This window comes from Malaya genurostris, chromosome 3 (assembly GCF_030247185.1).
Source record: "Malaya genurostris strain Urasoe2022 chromosome 3, Malgen_1.1, whole genome shotgun sequence".
NCBI classification, from domain to species: Eukaryota; Metazoa; Arthropoda; class Insecta; order Diptera; family Culicidae; genus Malaya; species Malaya genurostris.
In genome coordinates this window covers 46914329-46927860 of record NC_080572.1, presented here as the reverse complement: position 1 = coordinate 46927860, position 13532 = coordinate 46914329, and the positions used below count along the sequence as shown (strand labels likewise).

The window sequence follows — 13532 nt, the reverse complement described above, 5'->3', positions numbered from 1 at the left end:
ATACCATACAACGTAATATAACATAACATAATATAATATAAGACGGTAATATATGAAATAACATGCTATGGTACAATATATAACAGTCAATGGCGCAGTGTAAGTTATGCTCTTCTTTCGTCGCAGTACTGCAGGAAATATAATATTTCTCTAATTTTCTCTAATAATAGTAATACTAATAATGATAATAATAATAATAATAATAATAATATGATTCAATTCAATATATAATCAATAATGTAATAAACAACAGAACTATATGTTGCAATATACTATGATGAATATTGCACTTTAGGATGGGCTTTGACTTATAACTCATTACGCACACTCTCGTTCTGCTGCTAACGCAGAAGGCGATAGCACCCAGCCGACGCCGTTCTATTGACCAAATGTCATCATAGACACACGGGGTCTCAAGAGAAACCTCAATGACCACTTTTTGGAATACGGCCAGACGAATGAGGAATCGTAACGTAGCAAATGAGAGTGAGGAATATTCGAACCGATGGTTATTTGATTTCGCGAGGAACGATTGTCCAGATTCTGTTCCTACGCAGAGCATTATTTGGGAGTCTTCTCCAAATAATGGTTCCATTGATAGCCCCTTTTCAATGATGGAATTTTCCATAACACTCATGTCTTGTAACAATAACGCTCTTGGGTTGGACAGAGTTAAATTCAACTTGGTGAAGAATCTGCTCGACATTGCAAAAATACGTTTTTTGGAATTGTTCAACAAGTTTTTTGAGCAAAATATTGTTCCACCTGACTGGAGGCAAGTGAAAGTTATCGCCATTCAAAAGCCGGGGAAACCAGCTTCCAATCACAACTCATATAGACCCATTGCAATGTTGTCCTGCATCAGAAAATTGTTCGAAAAAATTATTCTTCGACCTCTCGGCACTTGGGTCGAGACGAACGGTTTGTTGTCAGATACTCAGTTTGGCTTCCGTCGAAATACAGGGACGAATGATTGCCTTGCATTACTTTCGTCTGACATCCAAATTGCCTTCGCTCAAAAACGACAAATGGCATCTGTTTTTTTAGACATTAAAGGAGCATTCGATTCAGTTTCCATTGATGTTCTTTCAGACAAGCTCCATCAACATAGACTTCCAGCGATTATAAATAATTATTTGCACAACTTTTTGTCAGAGAAGTGCATGTATTTTTCACATGGCGATTTGGCAACAATCAGAATTAGCTACATGGGTCTCTTATGCCTCAGTCTGCTCCTCTATAACTTTTACAAGAATGAGATTGACAGCTGTCTAGTAACCCCATGCACACTTAGACAATTGGCAGATGATGGTGTGGTTTTAGTTACTGGACCCAAAGCTATTGATCTGCAAAAACCATTGCAAGATACCTTAGATAACTTGTCCGTCTGGGCTGGTCATCTGAGTATCGAATTCTCTACGGAGAATACATAGCTGGTCGTCTTTTCAAGAAAGCATGATGCCGCGCAGCTTCAGCTTCATATGATGGGAAGAATGATCCAAGAATGATTGACTTTCAAATACCTCAGGGTGTGGTTTGATATCAAACGCACGTGGGGAGGACACATTAGGTTTCTGATAACAAAATGCCAACAAAGAGTAAATATTCTTCGAACAATAACAGGATCTTGGTGGGATGCTCATCCGGAAGATCTAATAAAATTGTATCAGACAACGATACTTTCAGTGATGGAATGTGGAAGCGTTTACGTTCGTTCCGCTGCAAACTCTCATAACATATCATCAAACTTGAGCGAATTCAGATGTGAGATGTGAGGTACTAAATCCCCTGGTTATTAATAATTTCGAAAGACTAGTTGAGCTTCAATCTCAAACAAGATTCATGACAGTATATTTTAACCATATGTCACAGGAAATCGACATTTCAATATATATTCGTATCCATGACAGCCTCCTAAATGTCCCTGACTCAACTTTATTTTTCGACACATCCATGTAGCGCAAAGTGCGTGCAATCCCGGAACACCTACGCTCGATGGAAATCCCAAAAATATTTACAAGTAAGTTCAGGCATATTGACTCTGAGAAAATATTTTACACGGACGGATCACGAATTGAAGAGGCTACTGGGTTTGGTATATTCAACAATAATATTTCGGCTTCATTTAGGCTTCAAGAATCTGCATCTGTTTATATAGCAGAGTTAGCAGCAGTTCAGTATAGTTTTAGTGTAATCGTCACATTATCTCCAAACCATTATTTTCTTTTCACAGATAGTCTGAGTGCAATTGAAGCCATTCGCTCAAACGCTGCTGGCAAAAAAGAACCGTTTTTCTTGGGCTAAATGAAACAGTGCCTGAGCGACATATTGAATAATAATTATCGAATCACAATAGTTTGGGTCCCGGCTCATTGCTCCATTCCAGGCAATGAAAAAGCCGATATTTTAGCCAAACCGTGGTGCTATTGAGGGTGAAATTTATGAGAGACCGACTGCTTTCAACGGATTCTATAGCGCGTCTCGCCAAAGAACACTTGCCAGATGGCAAGCTTCTTGGGATAGAGTTGATATGGGTCGGTGGATGCACTTAATTGTTTCTAAAATATAGACAAAGGCTTGGCTCAGGGGACTGGATGTGAGTAGGGATGTCATTCGTGTGATGTCCAGACTCATGTCCAATCACTACACGTTAGATGCACATCTCCTTCGAATTGGACATTCCGAGACTAATCATTGTGCTTATGGCGAAGGTTATCGCGATATTGATCATGTCGTTTGGACATGCGTGGAGTGTCGTGATGTCAGATCTCAACTAATAAATTCCTTGCGTACTCAAGGTAGACTATCCAATGTCCCAGTTCGCGACATTCTTGTTTGTCGTGACCTTACATACATGAAACTTCTTTATCATTCTAATAAGTCCATTGGAGTTCCAATTTAAATTTTATTCTATGTTAGACCCCTTTGTCTTCCATGAGTTCAACCAATAGCCAGTTATCTTATAATAAATAAAAGTGATGCACTGATACAAACAAACCTAAATAGTTATAAGATCATGTTCATTCGAAATGTATTAGGTTTAAAGTACTATGTATTGTGGATGCCACGGCGAAGAAAAACTTATCTATATTGCCTATAAAATAAACGTATTTATGGAAAAAAATAGACACCCGGGGAGGCATGAGATAGGAACTTGTGAGGACTTAGTTATTTCACCATCTGACGACCTGTTTCGTATTTGTTTCGAGTTCTACAGCACAAAAGGTTTATACAACCTTTTGGTTGGTTTCCCGTTTTGCCGGTCAATATGTATATCTTTATTCATATGTCAAAAGGTCTAAATTTCATTGTTTTTGCGACATCCTAGAGCCAGAAATCAGGAACTTGTCTGGCCATATAAACCGCGGTGTTTAAACAACTGCACTCTTCTTTTGTATTGGACATACACACATACACACAAATAGGTGGTACATTAGAAGACGGAAGTGACCGGAAAAAAGCCTACGCTTTTATTCCACATTCACAGTGCGGACATCAACTACCAGGCAAGGTTACCAGGCAACCACACGGTGGTAAACGAATCGCGGCCTACTTCTGGAACTAGCTTTTCAGGCCTATGGGTACCAGTTTCCCCCGCCCATTGACCACATCGAAATGGCTCGGTTTTAGGCTTGTGCTGGCCCAGGCCTCTGGAAATGCTGATTGATAAAATAAAAATCGTGGCACACGAACGGAATGCGAAGTGTTTTCATTTATTCATGGTTGCCGGGGAGAGGTGTTGGGTCAACTTCGGAAAAGCAGGCGTCGTAACAGTGTGTTTCTAGTTCAAACCCTGCGGTACCTGGGGTTCACTTGACCAATGGCCTATAATGGATGGGCTCCACCGGTAGCCGGTGCTTTCCATTGCGCGCTGCCTGGAGGTCAACGGCCTTCGAAGCTGGTTATGTACAATTAGTTGTTGTCGTGCATTGTTCATGAGTCATAGTTTATTTATCGGAATGTTAACTATCGTCGTAGGCCTACCTTGTACCGTGGTATTGGCTGAAAGCGGCGTGTCGAACGATAGTACCACCGATTAAGTGCTCTCCAAAAAATGAGAACCGATAACGCTGAAGGATGTCAGACTGAGTTAACTATTCTGCTGACTGCACGCTGGAAAGCCTAGTTCATTGGTCGCATCGTGGAACGGTCAGAATTTTGTTGGATTCGATTTTCGTGATCATGGATCCGATGGGTGGGAAAGGTTTTTTTTTTGGCAGAGCGTGTCTAACTCCAATTGATAGTTGACCGATAAAACATATGTCTTCTTTGTCCATTTCGCGATTTGACAAATTACTGTCTTATGTGACACATGTTACATGAAAATCGTAAGGATGACGTTTAATATATAATGTAAAATTTTGCTTTGATACAGAAACATATAGTTGCTTTCATAAACCGAACAAAAATTACATCTGACAAGTATATGTCAGTTAACAGTAAGAATATTGCGTCGCAAAACCCAAGTGTACGAATCTGAAGGAAGCTGACTGAATAGCAAATCTTTTTTTTTCTGTGTGAATGCGAGGGTGGAGCTTTTTTGCGTCGCCTCCCCACACCCATTACTGACAAGCGAACGCACGGTGATCGCCAGAGCTTCGCCTGTGTGATGAATTCCTAATGAAAACATTTGTCATCATCAACGGTTCACAGTGTGGTGTTGACTGTGGCAGTGACCATGACCAATAATTGTGACGAAAAACAATGATCAATTCTCATCAGAATTCCATGTTTCAAACGGCGGATGGGATAGAATTTTCTGACATCCGAATGAGTTCAAAACAGAGTCGATATTATCTCATCGGGTCAATTCAGAATGCAAATTGCATCGGATCCGTACTCCAACTGTCAGATAAAGTGAGATTTGCAGTTAATATTAAAGACTGTCCCAGAAAGTATGGACGCACTTTGATTTCGCTGTAAATAATTCACAAGTGTTAGATATTCAAAATTTATTCGATATACTGATAATATTAGACTACTACAACAGAATATTATTCTCAACATTTGCTACTTAGCCATTGTAGACTTGCTGGCGCACCTTCTTGCGAATGTTCCTCATTAAATTCCATACAGACTTCTTGGCGACAAGTTTTGACACATATTTCCAATCTTTTTCGAACTGCTTAATGGTTTCGGCTGCCGAGACGTGTTTCCTAAGATGTGCCTTCGTTAATACCCAAAATTCCTCAATTGGTCGAAGTTGTGGACAATTTGGTGGATTCATGTCTTTTGGGACGAAATTGACATTTTTGGTAGTATACCATTCTACCGGTGATTTCGAGTAGTGCCCACTTTTTTGGCCACATCCCGAACTGAAACCTCCTTCTTTTGCTCGAACGCCTTCAGTATACGTTTATCCAACAGAGGGTTATCAGGACCTTTTTTCGACCCGTTTTCGGCCTCGCCGAACTTCCTGATTGCATTTCGCACGGCTTTTTCACTTACCTCCTTCCATTTCTGCTATTTTTCTCAGTGACAGTCCGCGTTCTGTGCACCATTTGTACACAATTTTTCGACGTTGTTCTGCTGAAAGTCCACGCATTTCGAAACAAACTAATGAAAACGAATAAACAACTGCACAAGTGGTTAGAGAAGAGTGTAAACAACAGGACGCAGCCATAAAAATTGACAGATTCTGAATCATTGCGAAATGGCAGCGGTTTTTGGTTGCGACCATACTTTCTTGGACAGTCTTTACATTGGTGCGCACAAAACCACCTGTAATTCGTGATTCAATAGATTCTAAAAAAAATCTTTGACGGTTGCTCAGTACTTCTATTAAAACTTAAATTACAGCATTAGATTGTTACATTTCTCTAATTCGTACAAAATCTCGAACTTTCTTTTTGGTGGAGCCCATCAGCGCCCCAACGCATTTCTCTCATTTAGTCCGCATTTGCTGGATGTACATGATCGCTTTATCGAAGGTGCTGTTTTGAAACTGTCCAGCGTTTTTCGATTTGTCAAAATTCCGGACAATTGTGAGGATTCATTAGTTTGGAGATAAAATCGATATTGTAGACAGCAAACTACCAGTCCAGAACGACTTTGCTCTATATTTGCAGATGAAGGCATCTTTCGTTATAAATATTGGATGTCATCGTCAAGGATGGTTCTAGTTGGCAGGTCACAACTGCAAATTGCTTGTCAAATCGTGGCGTTCTTTGCGAGCTTGTCGGCAAACTTCCCGGTGCATCCCCACGTCCAGTCGTGATGTAAAACATTTAACAGTTTTTCAAAATCGAATTTTACGCTTAATTAGCAGCCCAAGTGTTTCATCAAAACAAGTTAATTTTTGAACACCTGACACATTCTGCTTCGTGAACCGGTTTGAATTGTTACAGGTTAACTTGTATCCTTCCCTGGTAAGAATATATTCTCCAACGTTTGAAAGTTGGTGATGTACTTTCTGACCACATCTCGTAGGAAAAGACCGGGGTTGACCGTAATTTCCTCGTACATTTTCTTAGAAACATTTTTCCAGTTTAAATTCGTGGAAACAAAGTAGAATGATAGATTGAAAAAATGGGCCCTCTGTCATTCAATATTTATTAATTTATTTATTTATTTATTTGGAGCAGGGAAAAGCCCACTGGAGTTGATACTTATTAAGTCTCTCTCTCCAGTAGGCAAAAAAACCTCCTCATATTTTGTACCAACAGATAATCACATCCAAATGATACATTATTTAATTATAATTAAATACAAGGTACACTTACAAACTAACATAATATACATTGCACTCACAAACTTAACATAAATACAAACATACGAATTATAAGTAATGTCATTCTTAGGTCAAGTTCTTAAAAAATACTATAAATGAGCGTCTGAGAGTAGTACGAGACAGATTAATATAGTATAACAACGATTGAAAATACGAATCATGCTCGATACAGTTCCGTTCTTCGCATAATTCGTTCTAGCGAACTGGGGGACAAGAAATGGGTTATTCCGAAGAGTTCTGCGTCTAATATTTATATCGAGTTGTCCGAGAAGGCTGGAGCAGTCGATGTTTCCCAGAATTAAATCGGAAACAAACATTGCTTTCGAAACATTGCGTCGATCACTAAGCAATTCAAGTCCAATTAAATTACACCTAAGTTACTGAATGATTTCGTCATTCGAAAGATGAATCCGAGTTGTTTGGATGCCTTAGAAACGATATATGATACATGGTCGCAAAAAGTTAATTTGCTATCAAGTATGACTCCTAGATCTTTAATGCAGCTTACTCTATTTAATTCAGCGAATAGTAGAAAATTATTGGTTTTCTTTTGCGACTGAACGTTATTATAGAACACTTTGAAGCATCTAGTACAATCCTGTTGACCTGACACCAATTTCCGAAAATATCAAGTTGTTGTTGAAGAAATTTAGCATCGCTTTGGCTATCAATTTTTAAAAACAGTTTGAAGTCGTCTGCGTACGAAAGCTTCAAGCACTTTAGGGAGAGATTAACGTCGTTGATGTAAAGCAGGAACAGAAGATGTCCAAGGTGACTACCTTGTGGCACACCAGAGGTAATAGTAAACGAATTAGAAATAGTGTCACCAATTTTTACCGACATTTTGCGGTCAACGAGATAGGACTTTATCCAGTCTAAAAATCTACCATGGAATCTAATGCGGTTGAGTTTCGCTATAGCGATATCATAATTGATCTTGTCGAAAGCAACAGATAAATCGGTATCGATAGAGTCAGTTTGATGACCCTTCTCCATCTCAGAAATGATGTGCGATGTGTAACAAATGAGATTTGTGTTTGTCGAACGCTTAAGAACGAAACCATGTTGGTCGGTAGATATGTGCTGTGAACTACAACGGTGCAAGAAATCCATGACAATCAGCTCAAACAACTTATAAGGTGCACTTAATGACGCAATACCACGATAGTTGGAGATTATATGTTTATCGCCTTTCTTGTGAACGGGGAATAATAGCTTTCCAGATGTCTGGAAATATGCCTGATGACAGCGAGCTATTGAAAACGTTGGCCAATGGAGTTGCGATACTGGGAGCACATTTTTTTAACACAATTGACGGGATACCATCAGGGCCAGGATTCGAAGAGCATTTAAGACGCTTGCACGTTTCTATCACATCATCAATCGATATAGTGTTTGGAGAGCCGACAGATGGAAAACAAGGTACATTATTAGCGGCTTCAGCAATGGAATCGATGTCGAGTTTCTCGTCTCAGAAAACGCTGCTGAAGTGATCACGGAAAAGACTACAAATACTGTCAGTTGATTTTGCTTCAATATTGCCGTTTACCATAGTTTTCGGTAGCCCACTCTCCTTTCTTTGTTCGTTAACATATTTCCAAAAAGCTTTCGGGTTGTTTTTAGATTATCCTGTGTTTTCTGTTGGTAAGCTTCAAATAACTGTTTATTCAGACGTTTGTTCGTGCTATTTATCGCCACATATCGTGAATAAAGCCTTATAATCTTGCTTCCTGACCCTAGAGGCGATCACGGTGTCCGTTTCTTGAAAATTCTTCCATTGAGCAGAGCTTTTCTATTCCAGATATCATGAAGATATTGTATGTAGAGATATCGAATACCTGCATAGTCGAGGGCAGATTTAACGAAGAATGTGCTACACTAACGAAGAAACCTTTACACTGATGAAGGTTTCAAATAACACACCGAAATACAATAGTAGTGCTAGTGCGACAATAATTTTATTCAGCTGCATACTAAGAGCAATGAATTCATACATGAAGATGGATTATGAATCCCTAACAAATGTTTTATAAAACAATTTATTTGTGCCGATAAAACTACCAGAAAGGATATGATCTAGAAAGTTATTTGCAGTTACGGACAAACTTTTGTATTCGCATGAATGTACTGGTATTATTGCCTGAAAAGACGTATTTTTTCGTGCTTTGAAGCTCATAATGAACCTGTAAAGTTTTGGTCTGATTTGGCAAGCTATGATGTCTTAGGAAATCATTTACGAAAACTGGTTCCAAATCCCAACTAACAAAATATGTTGCGCTAGCTTATTCCTGATCAATTTTCAACAAATATCGATTATATGTTTAGCTGAAAACTTTTCATTGCAAAATAATTTTCATCTATAGGTTTACTGAAGTTTCTTCATTTTAGATGTTCTCCCATATGCATCAACTGGACACAGCTTGCAGTCATTGCTGTAATTTGTAATGAATTTTAGACTAGAAAAATCACGTTTATTTGTTTTTTTTTATTTACTGCATGACAAGCTACAGCTAGATGTCGTTCATGAATTGAGAAAATCCGACGTGATGTAGTGGGCCCGACGTGAGAAAAAAAATCATTAACTCAGTTTTCGGTCCAGAAGATATACAATTTCTTCGGTTTGCTAACTGCGCCCAACACTCCGCTCTTTGCTATGAACATGTCGAGATCATGACACTATAGTCCAATTTCTTCTTCACTCATTACAGTAGATACTTAAAATAAGCATAACTCTTGATGAACATCAACAGTTTGAGATCGTTTTGCACACACAAATTATATCAAAGTGGGAACTTCACAACTGGCGGAAGTAACGGTTACCGCGGACATTGTTTGCTATGCGCACAGACAGGCAAATGACTGCTGAATCAAAACAGCATCTGAACGAGTTTTATGAGTAGAATTTCACAAATTTAAACGCATTCATGATTGACGATTTTGGAATTCAAGTGAACGGTTCTTATTTTTCGAATATGCCTTGTTGCGTTAGTAAACAAAGTTGAAATTATGAAAATTGAAAAGTCAAAATATACTGCACGCTTAAAAATAGTTACTCAAAAATGAGTAAGATCCCACTCATCTACAGAAAAAGGGAAACAACTCTTATTAAGAGTAACTACTTAGTTACTCAAATTTGAGTTCTTCCACTGGAAACGATGTTTGGGTAAAATCTACTCATTTACTGAGTAATGCTTCATTTGTACATGTCCAAAAAATAGAGTAATTTGCACACAAATTTTGAGTGAAATTTTATTCCACATATACCAAATTTTCGTAAAAATTTCTGCAATACTTAGAATAACCATATTGTGTTTATTTATTATTCCGTTTACAATTAATTTCTAACTTGAAAACGTTACATCAAGTGGCGGTCGCTTGGAGTAGTGTGTAAATCGCACATTAACATACATGTTAGTAATACTCAGGCATCAATCAGAAACTTATTCCTCATAAATGACATTTAAGCATATTCGTTTCCATTCAGAAACACAATATCGAGCGTCGATTGCACAATCAAGAGCACAGTTTATCCGGTTTTTGCAGACACAACACCGTTTGTGTTAAGCGACTCACCCTTGAAATACGCGATCTCACTAACAAAAAATAGAACCTGTTGCTAAAAACGTTTATTACAACTTTTAGACTGATCTTGCAAATAGTGTCACAAAAACGAGTTCTTGCGTTACACTCAAATTTAGAGTAAGAGTTAGGGTAACAGAGGTATTTTGGCCACTTCATATATTTTGGCCCACCTAACAAACTTTATCGATTTCATCGGATTTTATCGATGTTAAGTAACTCATGTTGCATCAATTTGAAGGTAATCACATTAAATTACCTAATGCGGAAGGGGTTTTCAAAGATATTGCAACATTTGGTGGATATTTTTACAAAGTGGGCCAAATTAAATTCAATCCTAAAGTGGGCCAAAATACTTCTGTTACCCTACTCATTATCATTGATGGTAACTACTCAATTTTTGACGTTTCCATGTATCATTTGAAAATGAGTAATTAGTACTCCAACTATGAGTAACTTTTTCTAAGCGTGTGATATACGATTTGACCGTACACACACACATACACATACACACACACAACCGATCAGTATTTGTGCCTGTCCAAAAAATAAGATCTTAAATATTAACTCAATGAAAAAAAAGTTGCAACGAGACTATCCAATGAAAAAAGAATGAAAGCTTTTAAAATTATTTTCATTTTCTCTTATTGAGGTGGTTACTTAGATGCTTAACCAAAGCAGCTTTTCTGTTTTGCGTTTCGCCTTTGACTCATTAGCTGCATGATCTTAGACTTAAAGAAAAACTGCTGGTATTTGCCTTCCTAGTGCTAACATAACATTTTACCATATCAAATTAACATATAGATTGATAGACATTTTAAAACAAAATATATTACTGTGAATTGACTATATGAAATAGTGGGTGTTATGTGTGTGTGTGTGTGTGTGTGTGTGTGTGTGTTTGTTTAAACCCTTCCTAAGCCCCCCGGTCTGGCTGATGTTGTATTCTGTTGTATTATACCTCGATTTTTGATGTGAAACACATCGTTATTTTCTATATAGGAGTGCAAATCAGAAACTCAAGAAAAAATACACGTAGAAACGTGGCCAGGTTTTAAACATTTACAGCTCAGTCTATTTTGTATCAATTAATAATCTAATTTCATTATTGGATTGGAAATGTTTCTAAGATTCGATTTGAATGTATCATCGTATTTTCAATTATAAATGATTGAAATTTTGATTAGTAGCGAGTAGTATCCTATTTTGTCTGTTAAAAATCTCCGGCATATCGGATTTCCCTGCCATAGACGACGGTTTTAAAGGAGTAAGCGATATATCAAAGGGAAAGCATCGCTCTGATTGGTCAATTGATGCAAAAGCGAAGCTGTTGGCAGCACGCGAATCTATAAATAGAAGCGAAATTATAGCTAATGTTTCAGTCCTACGCGTAGCATGCCAGAGGTAGGTTGTTGCTAGACAGCAAGACAAAAAATGCCAAAAAAAGCTTTAATTGGTATGCTCTGATCTTGTGTCATGCAAGATCGGATGAAATTATATGTTATGTCGTTTCGTCTGAGAAATTGATAACTACCCCAAGGTCAATTTCGAGCGCTTAAGATTAATTCCTAATTTATATTCAATAAGATGAACTCGATTAATAATGAGAAAAAGTTTATCGCTTCAACCGAAATCGCAGAATGGTAGAAAAACTTAACTCTATAAAAAAATTCTGCTTGCATACAAAACTTCAACACAAGCTTGGCAAAGAGAAGCTTAATATCGAAATCCGTATCGCAAGTATGTACAAAAATATAATTGCATACATTTGGGATATTGATGTAATAACGTCGTTTACAAAACAAATACAAATGAAGACAAATAGAGTCTATATTGTGGGTACGCGTGTTCCAGATTCAAAGGTATGACGATTGATTGAATTGTTGGATTGAAAATGTCGATCAAAAGAAATTTTGGTTGCCTTGTTCCACATCAATGGCTCGAGCAACCCCATTGGACTGATTCTTGTAGTTTTTTGTGGATGAGATGAATAATACTATGAATCTATGAACAATGCAAGATTTGTTACTGACGGTTTTTTTTAAGGAAACAAATCAACAAGTTAGTTGAAAGTCTGAGTAATTTACTCAGAGCCAATTTCGAACCTAATTTAAAGGGGATTCAATACACTTCAGCAAAATGACGTCAAGCCAACATAATTTTTTTAATTGAAGAATTTTCAATTGTTTCGCAATTTCAAAAAAAGAAATTTTAATTTATGTCGTTTATTTATACCCTGCTTTACCTAGTTACGGTCGTTCGTCGGGTTAATTTCAAATACACAAAACAATTCACACCCTCTTATTCTGCTACTAACCCAGGTGACGATAGCACCCAGTCGACGCCGTTCTACCGATCAAATTCATCGTAGACACACGAGGAAACATGAGATAGAAACTTGTCAGCACTAAGTTACCGTATCTTTTGACAAACAAAAATTTGGAATGCTTTACGATTTTACCTGTCATCCGCAAGGGCGGTGCAAATCTTCTGTTTATTGGTTCAATTTTAGTGTGTGTCCAGGAAATACTAGAACAAAATTTGATTTTGTGAAAAAATGTTCGTAAAATAAGAAGTAAGCAAACTGTAGCCGTATCACGAGAACTGTATCCCTAATGCTTGTTGATACAATGCACTCGAAATAAACTCAACACGGAGTTAACCTGGCTCAGAACTGGAATACAACTTAGTCCTTGTGACATTCCCTTGCATGCAAATCACTCGATAAGCTTATGCATGCGATCGGGCACAAGTAGCGTGCAAATACTGTCGCCCCACCACCCAACGCTTATAGATTTATGAACCAGACGTTGTACACTGGTGCGGAAGTTGGCGTTAAAATACAGTCCAAGTTTGAAGTCAAGACCATTGTCGCTTTGGCACTTGCTATTCGAGATTAGAAATGACAGATTAGAACTAACACCAGCGAGAAGGTGGTGCTAAATTGTTGCTAATTGTCGGATCAGATCGAAGCGAGGTTGATTGGTTGGTTGGTGCCCGAGTCGTAAGTAGGCCCGAGCGAGTTGCTGGGTGTTCCGAACGAACCCTAAGATAGATAGTCTGCTAGACGGGCTCTGGTTTCTCCATATGTGTTTTTCTTGTAAAAACATTCTGCAACCATCGTGTCGAAACCAAGCCTACGCGCCTGAGTCCTAATACAAATTGTAAACACTTCAAGTCAAGTGGGAGCTCTAGCTCCGTCGCCGCCCGTGGTTTCGTACAG

The 13532-nt window shown here is 38.1% G+C and overlaps 1 protein-coding gene and 1 non-coding gene across 5 annotated transcripts in view; one reads left to right on the top strand and one right to left on the bottom strand.

Annotated features, from left to right (window-relative positions):
• The window catches only part of LOC131439359 (ecdysone receptor), a 632366-nt gene that overhangs the window by 488236 nt on the left and 130598 nt on the right, over positions 1-13532 (top strand). The gene's annotated exons all lie outside the window — the stretch shown is intronic.
• LOC131439730 (U6 spliceosomal RNA) lies at positions 12743-12845 on the bottom strand. Its single transcript, XR_009231189.1, has one exon. It is a non-coding gene; the product is annotated as a U6 spliceosomal RNA (small nuclear RNA).